General features: G+C 33.4%; 1 long non-coding RNA gene across 1 annotated transcript; it reads left to right on the forward strand.

Moving 5' to 3' along the window:
- The first annotated feature begins 4,939 nt into the window (after positions 1–4,939).
- Positions 4,940–5,544, forward strand: LOC116193079. Its single transcript, XR_004154193.1, has 2 exons — positions 4,940–5,035; positions 5,259–5,544. It is a non-coding gene; the product is annotated as an uncharacterized LOC116193079 (long non-coding RNA).
- The last annotated feature ends 5,122 nt before the right edge of the window (positions 5,545–10,666 follow it).

A 10,666-nucleotide genomic window follows, 5' to 3' on the forward strand; every position in this document is an offset into this window, starting at 1 on the left:
AAATGAATCTCCCTCGCGCTTTCGGTGTATGGCGTCTCTAAGACAAATATTAGTGCGAAAGATGGCTTAGAGTATGCGTATAATAATAACGAAGTCTTGCATAGGGACGCGTACGGGCAGCATAAGAACGAGCTGATGAATTATTCCCCGGTAATAAGGTCTTTTTAAATAAATAAATACATGGTAAAAAAAAATTATCGCTTTCGATCTTTATGATAAATTGATTATTTTTTCATAACCAAGTAGATTCCATTTGCAGATTGAGGTACGCTATGGACCGTTGGGCGGAATCAAAGTGCTATATATACCCGTAATGACCAATCTGTCATGGGGGCCCTTAATCAAGGACAGATTGTAGAGGGTGATTTTCAATTGACTACAGATTTTGCAACATATCGAAATGTAAGATTTCACACCGAAACAACTTAATAATCAAGACTTTTGAGTATGAAAATTGACTTGCTGCAGGGAGTTTTTTGTTGGGAGGGTCAGCAATGCGACGGTCATTGCATATATCCTAATAGTTGGTTACGGGACGGGACCGTGTTGGATCAAGGCAAACTGGAGGACATATATATCTTGCAGAATTCTTGGGGTCCTAATTGGGGTATGGATGATTATCTCTATGTAGGTAGGAATTCATCCCTACGTTATCGGGGTCTACCGAGTCTATGTGGTGCTTATTGTCCTATTTTCCCCTAAATATGTGTTAGGGCCGGTCCTAGTTTAGAGTCAAGAACTGTTCTTGTGACGGTTAGGTTCTTAACGGGCTGGGCAAGTGTGTGTTTGCTACAAATGTTGTTGGGGGTCTCATATATACCTTTTATGTCTCGCTAAGACTTGCATTACTAGTACTACTAAAATTGGATTTTGATCTTGCAAAGATGAGATTTTACGGTATTTAGATAGGATTTCTTATTGCGCAACAAGCGTCTGCCCCTCTAGCTCCTGGGGCAAGCTTGATCTTTCCTTGTTGGTTGATCGGTAATAACTTTTCGTCGCTCTGACGTCAATGGTGCCAGTAGTTTTGAGTAAGATTCTCATGGAAGCTCTGCTAAACTACACAAGGATCCCAAGCATTTAAGCTAGAGCTCATAATCTTTGAGTTTCCTGATAATTCGGCGAAAACCGAGTTAGCTGAGAGCGTCGAGTTTGTTGAGTCTTAGGTTAGTTTTTTTTTTTTAATTAGTTTCAATGTTGGTTCAGTGTTTTTAGGGACGATATTGGAGCTGTGAGGAGTTCGAGGAACAGGATCGAACCATTTTGAGGACATGATAATTTCATTGTCTTGATGGCTTGCGTGGCCAAGATTAACGCATTCATTATAATGCATCTATTTTTGCCATGGTTTTAGCTCTTTTTTTTTTTTCGCCTTCTGACAGAAACTTTGCCATACGCATCCATGCATTTCTGGGCGTGTTCTTTCCAGGACTCAAGAAACATGTATCAACATTAGTTTTATAGGATAAGTGTTATTGCTTTCTCTATTAATTCAGTTAATCGGACATACACGTATGGATTGTCTAGCACTCATCCAAGTAAACCTGTGACTACTATCTAAAACATTTATGTGCTCGCGATGTTGGACTGAATCATATCCACGAATCCGATGTTTGATATTTCTGTAAAGGCTGTGTTTGCTGTGGACTTGCGACATCAAGAATATTAGTCATGCTCGTCTATCTGATTTAAAGGGACGCTGCATGAGAATGGCTGATGGTTTTGCCAAATCTATTGGTATATAAACACGGGTCAGGAATAATGGTGGTGATGAGAAGATGGTGACTCACGTTTTAGTTTTGAAAAAAAGCTATACGACATATGTTGTATACATGGAACCAATATTATATATATATATATATAGGACATATGTACGTATTCGTTTCTTAAGAAGTTGTTAATATACACGTCAGTCGCGATTATTTTTCAATATCATGAATGTTGCATGGCCTTACTTCAAATGTTCACAGTATATGGCCGAGTTTAAGTTAGATATGTTATGAACTTCGTGATGAATAGTCTACAGAAGCAACAAGCAATTCATAAACATTTGCGCTACCTGCCAAGTAAATACGAATTTTAGCATTACAATAATGCACGCATGGAAATTTTCCTTGGATTTGTTTATTGACACTTCGTCCAAACTCATCATTATTTTTTCACCATCACCAAGAAAAAAAGAAAAAAAAAGTACGGATGTAAATTGATTTAAACGGTTCGATATTTGTTCCGTTAAACTAATATTTCAAGTTTGAATAATTGTGAATGTAAAAAATCTACGCTATGAGTGTTTTATTCTTTAATGGGCTGACTCGATTCGATTAAATTAATCATAATTCAATCGATTGAATTAATCATGATTCAACTGAACTTTCAAATATGATGATTTATAAAAAAAAAAAGTCAGCCCATGGGTTCCGTAGCCGGCTTGTTCGTTAGCGTTAGTAAATAAAAAAATAATCTAGTATCATTGGCTTTTGCCCATTGTTCTATACACGCAATGTCATGTCACCATCTATACCCAACCAACTAAATACATATAATATACAAATATCCTTCTTATTCAAAATAAATTAAAATTAATTTCCAACTTTATTTATTTATTCTTATATATAATGTCGTTTTGGTCGACCACGCACTTCAAGGCTTTCTTTTTTTTGGCTTGAAGAAGGCTATTTTATGAGTTCCTCGGCCTCTTTTCTTATTGGTGTAATGAGTTTCTCTTCCTTTTTGCTTCTTGTGCCCTCTTCCATTTTCTGTCTCGCCCAAAATGGAAATAACATTGATAGTGATCACCGTCTAAACGTAATCAACCGGTTCTTAACTTTGCGATTCCGAAGTTCCTGTTGTTTCATGGACCAAAACAAGTGAGGACATAGAAAGTTCGTTGTGAAAAATCTTTCTTTTTCCTCTCTCGACTAGAGTCAAACAATTGATCAAAGCCATAATTGGTCATAGCTCACCAATAAACCAAAGGCGAGCCGGTTGGTTTCATTAAGAAATTTTTTTTCAGTCCATGTTTATTTTCTTTTTTATTTTATTTTATTCAAATGATTAAATTTTATAAGTATGATCTTCAGTTACGATATAAAAGTAAAAATTTTATATGCAATGAGACACAAGATATCCGATCTCCCATCTTGGGTTGCTTCTGTGCTTGCTGCCGAGTTTTGATCGCTTTTGACTTCCCATTGATTCTCGATATCTACTTGGAAACTACACTGCCCGCTCATATTGATATAAATAGAAACACTTGAAAACAGTTTTCCAAATTAAGGGTTTGATTTCAAAATACTATTTTACAATCGCAATTCTAACTTTAATTCTAACCACTATAAAACAAAATAACTCATACAAAGTCAAAGAGTGGGCCCCATTTATACCACTTTTTTCCACAACAAAATAACATGACACATACAAAGTCAAAGGTGAGCCCCATTTATACCACTAAAAATCAAAATCAAAATCTGATTTTAAAATCCTACTATGAAACCAAACGCAACCTAAGACAAAATTGAAAACGGGTCCCACGCCTGGTTTTCTCAATTTTCCTGAACTCGCAAGGAGCATGAGATGGGCCCCCATGCCCGGCATGTCCGCACTGCGGGCCCCAGTTTCTCACGATATGATTGATGGAATTTTGCTGATGCGGACACTGTCCTCTCCCTAATTATCTTCCACGTCAGTGTACTTTCATGTAGCTCCGTCACAGCTCGTGGAGCTGTATTTCTCTCGTGTTCATCCTTTGCGCTCTTGATCGCCGTTTGAATCGCCTCGTTAGCTCGACCATTGCACGAAACATGTTGCATAATTACCAAATTAGCCCAAGCCAGTTAACCGGTAAGAAATAAATTTTAAATGGCTACAATAAAGTGAATCATCAGTTAATGTACACCAACATATACATAATAATAATAATAATAATTCTAATTTCATCAAAAAAATACTAATACTAATACTAATACTAATAATAACAAATTCTGTTAATTTCATGAAACTCATTTGAATAACTTTTTTATTTTTGGGAGGCAAAAATCTATATTGTCATAGCAATAGTCTGCATAAACTATACTTCCAAGGCTTATAATGAGAAATTTAAAAAATGTGCTGAAAAGTATGCCATCAGAAGGTAAAGTGAACCCTACACAATATTTTAAAATCCAAAAATGCTTTTCGAATTTACATTGCTTTTCCTTGGACATAAAAAAAATTAAAGATAAAAGCCGTTTGAAATCATGTATGGCCTTTGTGCTTTTATCTATAATCTATAATGCACAATGTAAAGGAGAATCAGTATATTTATTAGGCATTGAATTTATTGATGTAAATAGTTAATTTTATTTTCATTAGGAATTGAATCAATTCAAATGTTATTTATCTATGAAATGATTCATAAAAAAAAATGTTGAAGTTTTTATGAACTATTGAATAAAAGCTTTTGTTATAGAATTTGACATTTTAAAGAGATATTATGTATAGTTTTGGCTCTTATTAAAATTTACAAATTTAAATACATATACAGGTTTGACTTTGATAGAGTAATACTGAAGAAATTCATATACAGTATGGAAAATTTGAGCCAGTAATAATTTTAGCAGTAAATTTGCGTAAGAAAATTTATTTGCATAATGATTGAAATTTTCAATATAATTTTCTATAAGTACATCTAAATTTATAAAATTTACATATTTATAAATATTATTGTAATGTAAACATTGATTGGAAGAGGTTTAATTTTTTTAAAAAAGTCATTACTTATATTTAAAAAAAAAGAAAAAAGAAATCTAGATCTCTTCAGTACATTTAGACCAATACCAAAAGCCCGTGTTATTCTCTATGGAATCCACAAGAAAAATATTGATCTAATCGTATATCATTGGTACATAAACATAAATTTCTCATAACTCGAGTCCCAGTATAGCTAAAAATTGGGCCGACTTCAGGGTGCAAAGCATAAATAAATAAGCCCGGGTTCCCCGACAACATCAAGAGGAGCCCCCGGGGTGGGTATTGGGTCGGAATCTTCAGTAGAAAGGTGAGGTTACATAATTTCCTCAAATTTAATGAAGATGATGTGAATCATTCGTTATGCTTTTCTTTTTTGTGGTGACTTATTCTTAACTTTGATTTTCATCTCCCAAATTATCGTATAACATTATGCTGATGATTGGACTTGTGATGAACATTTGGCAAGCAATGAAACTATGGCAAAGTTTGTACCTTTTTCTGCTTCTTATGTTTCGGTTTACATGGTTTAGTATCAGGTCGACAAGATCTCGGAATCTTTACCAGTTGGTACAAATGGCAAAGAGGTGATGCCGACGGGCCAAGTTTCTGAACATGGACGGGCAATTGCACCTCTTCGACTACCGAACTGCGGAGAAATTTGGTTTCGTATCGAACGACGGATTTTCGGAAACAGGGCAGGAGCCACATAAAAGGATTTTTTCTGTAATTTTATGGTCCAGAATAAATCAGGGCCCAGTCCAGACTTTCTGGAGATAAATCGACATCGCCCTTTCAGTATAAAGCAGTTTTGTCCTTTTTCTTACGTGTTACTTTTAATATCAGCATCACTTCTTCCATTATTGACCTCCCTTCAGTCCAGATGGCAGCATTGTCGTTCATTAAATTTAAATTTTGATTATTCACTCGCCCAAAAAATAAATAAATGATTGTTCTCAAAATTTGATTCTGCACCTATCAAAATATTGACAGAAAATCACGAGGAAAAAAAAAAACACTCTGATTAGGTTCTGATTAGGAAAACCATCTTCTCGTATATTATGCTAGGAGCGTGCTCTTCACTTGAGTTTAGATGACTCTGACTTCAATGAATTATACTAGATCTTTAGTGATACTGTGTTGACGGGATTAGTATTTACACTGATAATTATTCAGTTCGTCCGATATATTTGCGGATGAACACAAAATTCTTAACATTGCGCAGTGAAAAATAGTAAGTTTGCCATAACTACAACAAAAAAAAACTAAACCCATTGGAGATCAGACTGTCTACATGGCCGTAGAGTACGGTGTCGGTGTCGTGTAACGGGAAGTTTCGGGTTTCCCCGAACATGAGGCCGAGAATCTTTAATAAAGCGTCTTGTCCCGGCGGTCCCTAAAGTCCGCAGGATATCGTTGCCGTTGCCACCGATTTCGTTTGGAGTGGACCCTTTATTTGTAGTTCAGGCCCACGAGTTGACTGCGATGTTGGGTGATTGACAAAATGAAGCCTCTTTGAAAAAGTTTAGGGCCCTTCTGCTCTCTCTACCGCATCCATCATATCATGTCTCCGGCCTTTCGAACTCACATAACGTTTTTACTGATTATCACAATATAAATAACATGTATATATATATATATATATATAGAAGATTAACACGAAAACGATTTTTTGAGGACATGAGTCTTTCATTGTCTTCGTGGCTCGTGTGGCTAAGAATGCATTTGTTGTGCATAATGCTTTCGTTCCATGGTTTTAGTATCTTTCTTTCTTTTTCTTTTCCTGAAAACTTTTGGCGTTTAGATTTCGATTACATTTCTCGGCATATTGGACTGAATCACATCCACGAATCTGATGTTTCATATTTTTCTATGGAGGTTTTGGGTTTGCTGTTGACTTGCCACGATATAGTTTGTCGCCCTTGTCTATATCTCATATAAAGTGAAACCGCATGAGAATGACTGGTGGCTTCGCCAAACCAATGGATAAATACCAGTCATAAGGACAATGGTGATAGTTTTGAAAATAGATGAACGTCTAATGGTTATATTTTGTATATAGGGAACCATTATCGATATAGTGAATGTTGCATGGCCTGGTTCCGAATGTTCAAAAATATAGCCCTTTTCATCTGCACCTCCATGAGTTTAATTAAGTTATACATATGTTATGATCAACTTCGTGAACGGAAGCCACAACAAATTTTTATAAACATTTGCACGACCTGCCAAGTATGTACAAATATTTATAAAACGATTTAGAACATTGCAATAATGCATGCATGGAAATTTCACTAGGATTTGTTTATTGAAACTTTGTCCAAACTCATATCATCGTTCTGCAGGTCCATTCAATATATATTAATTAACAAAATCTCCACCATCGGAAAAGGGTCAGCTCATGGGTTCCGTAGCCGGCTTCGTTTGTTTGTTTCGGCCTTCGATAAATCGAAAAATAATCGAGTCATCATTGGATTTTGTCCATTGTTCTATACACCCACAATATCATGTCGCTATCTATACCCATTACCCACCCAACTAATGCATAGAATATACAAATATCACATCTTATACCAAAATAAATTAAAATTAATTCCACCTTTATTTATTTATTTATATATATAATTCATTCCAACGTGACATTTCATGCAATGTCGCTTTGGTCGACCACACACTCGAAGGCTATTTAATGAGTTCCTCAATCTCTTTTCTTATTGGTGTTATGAGTTTCTGAACTTTTTGTTTCTTGTGCATTCTTCGATCTTCTATCTCATCCAAAATGGAAATTAGCATTAAGAGTTATCCCATCTAAACCCAATCAACCGGTTAAACGTATCCATTCCGAATTACCTCTTATTTCATGGACTAAGACACGTGAGGATAAAGAAGTTTCATTTTGAAAAATCAGTCCAATTCATGTTCATTTTCTTTTCTTTTTTTTTTCATTTTCATTTCACATGCTCATTCTGTAAAAATGATAAATTTTAAAAAATATGTTCTTCAGTAACGATATAAGGTATGCAATGATATGCAAGATATATTTGATCACCCATCTTCGGTTGCTTCCGAGCTTGCTGCCGATTGCTTTTAACTTCCTACTAATTTTAACTCAACTCAACTCAACTTCACTTATCTTCAATTTAACAACACAATTATTATTTTTCTTTTTTTCTTCAATTTTTTTAACTATTCAATTTAATTTTTAATATTAAATTCTCTAAACTATTCATTACTTTTTTTACAATTTAACAACACAATCATTACTTTCTCTCAACTATTCATTACTTTTTACACTTTTTATCATAATTCAACAACACAATCATTACAAACTAATTAAAACCGAAACTCAACTCAACTCAAATACCAAACGCAATACACCGTCCACTAATATTGTTATAACTAAAAACTGTTTTCCAAATACAAATTGAGAACCTCACCAAAAAGAGGAAAGACAAATTGAAAAGGGCTTCTCCTCCCACCACACCCCCCCCCCCCCCTCCCCTTTTTTTCTCAATTTTTCCTGACCTTGAAAGGAGCATGAGATGGAACCCCATGCCCGGCCTGTCCGCGCTGCGGGCCCCAGTTTCTTGCGATATGGCTGATGGAATTTTGAGGCCACGGATAATGATCCTCTCCCTAATTATCTCACACGTCAGCGTACTTTCATGCAGCTCCGTCACAGCTCGGGGAGCCCTATTACTTTCATGTTCATCTTTTTAGCTCCTGATCGCCTTATGAATCGCCCTCGTTGGTTCGACTATTGCACGAAACATGTTGCATAATTACCAAATTAGCCCGGACCAGTTACTTGATAATAAATTCATATCTATACTATTATATAAAGTCAGATAAAAAGGGTAATCGCTTTTGCTTTCTATTTTAATTTTACGCTTACAACTAACTATTAAAAAGAGAAGAAAATTCTCTCTTCTAACTCCTTAACAGTACATGTTCTCATCACCACCACCTCTCAATGCTTAATTTTCTTTTTAAAGAAAATAAATAAACTACAAAGAACATATTTTTATTCATAACTAAGACGTCAATTGAAAAGAAGAAAAATCACAATCTATATTTTTTGTTGTTATCACTAATTTCATTAACGAAATGTAATCATTTTCTACAAAATTTAAATTTTACCGCGCGTAGTACGGATACGTTCCCTTTAGTAAATTATAAATGGCAATAATAAAGTGAATCATCAGTTGTTGTGCACCAATATATACATGATAATAATACTAACACTAATAATAACAATCACAAATTCGTTAATTTCGTTCAACTTAATTTCTTAAAAGTTACCTTTCTATATACCTTTTCTTTTTGCATGAGTAAATACTAAATTATAATTTCAAAAAAAGATACTAAGTTCTAATACTTACATGCATATATGTATATATATTTATACTATCATAGCAAGTTCACATAAACTAAATTTTTAAAGCTTATAACGATGACTTATAAAAAAAAAAAGGCTTATGATGATGTTCAAGCGAAAAGGAAAAAAATTATAACGATGGTTGAGATATTTAAAATATGCTGTCATAAGGCAAAGTGAATCCTTAACAATATCTTAAATTTTTTTAAAAAAAAGCGCTTTTCATATTTACATTGTCTTTTCCTAAATGAGAAAAAAAAATGTCATTTGAAATCATAAATGACATTTGCAGTTTTATTAACACTAGAAAAGTTTCTAGAATAGTAATTTGTTTTAGAAGTTCGATTTAAATTATTTTCACATAATTAGATAAAAAATTTATAAGTTCTCTACTAAAATAATCAAAAGAAGTATGTAAAAAATCTTCCATACATTTGAGAACAACATTTTTTATTGTATAATATACTATTATCTATATTATCGATATCTATTTTACAATATGGAGAGGGAACTTAATTGGTATAACTTTTACTCTTCAATACCTATTATAAATAACATCCTTAATTAAGAATTATTGAATATGAAAGAAATTAAGATCAAAGTAGTAAATTTTATACATTGTTTTTAACTACCAAATAATTACACCATTATTGTCTCCCTCTTCTCAATTCTCTCTCTCTCTTTCTTTTTTAATCTCCTTACAGATACACGCCATCATTTCTCTTTTTATTCTTCTTCTTTTTTATTTTTCAAGTTTCTTTGTTAATTGTATACTTCCATATTTTTAATTGAAGATATCATTTTCTACTAGAAACTGGCAAAAAAAAGCCACTCACACTATAAAAGCCCGAATTTAGAAATATATTTTCCAAAAATAACTTAAGATGGGTATAATATTCAATGTATATCCCGATATTCAAAAGCTCAATAATCTTCAATTAATCTAGTTTAAACCGCGTGTTTATAATATTTAAATAAAAATTTCATCTAATTCCATTCTCTTGGCGTAACTTTTTACATTTTAAACATATTTGATAAATTCTAATTTATATAAATTACTAGAATAGAATTATATTGACAAAGTCACACAAATAATTTATAAAACTTTTCCCCTAGATGTGGAATTTCTCAACATGCTACTGTGGCTAAAGCTTTCAATTGCATAGTCTGGGATCAAAGAGTCTTCACGGACAAAGGAAGGCAGTTATTGCAGCAGCAGTTGACAAACATGATTCTAATAAGCAAGATGTTGTTTTGTGGATGGCCAACAGTACGGGATAGCCCGTATGATTTTAGGATCGAACGGGATAGCCCGTTCATCTCTAACTCTAATTCTACTCATTATATAATAAAAGTCAACAATACAATTATTACTTTTTTCATTTTCTTCAATTTTTTTAATCATTCAATTCAATTTTTCATACTAAATTATTTCAACTATTCATTATTTTTTCACACTTTTTTCTTATAATTCAATAACACAATCATTACAATCCAATTAAAATCAAAACTCAACTCTACTTATCTCTAGATTTTGATAAATCACATGATTTGAAATGTGTC

The sequence above is a fragment of the Punica granatum genome, chromosome 1 (genome assembly GCF_007655135.1).
Source record: "Punica granatum isolate Tunisia-2019 chromosome 1, ASM765513v2, whole genome shotgun sequence".
NCBI lineage: Eukaryota > Viridiplantae > Streptophyta > Magnoliopsida > Myrtales > Lythraceae > Punica > Punica granatum.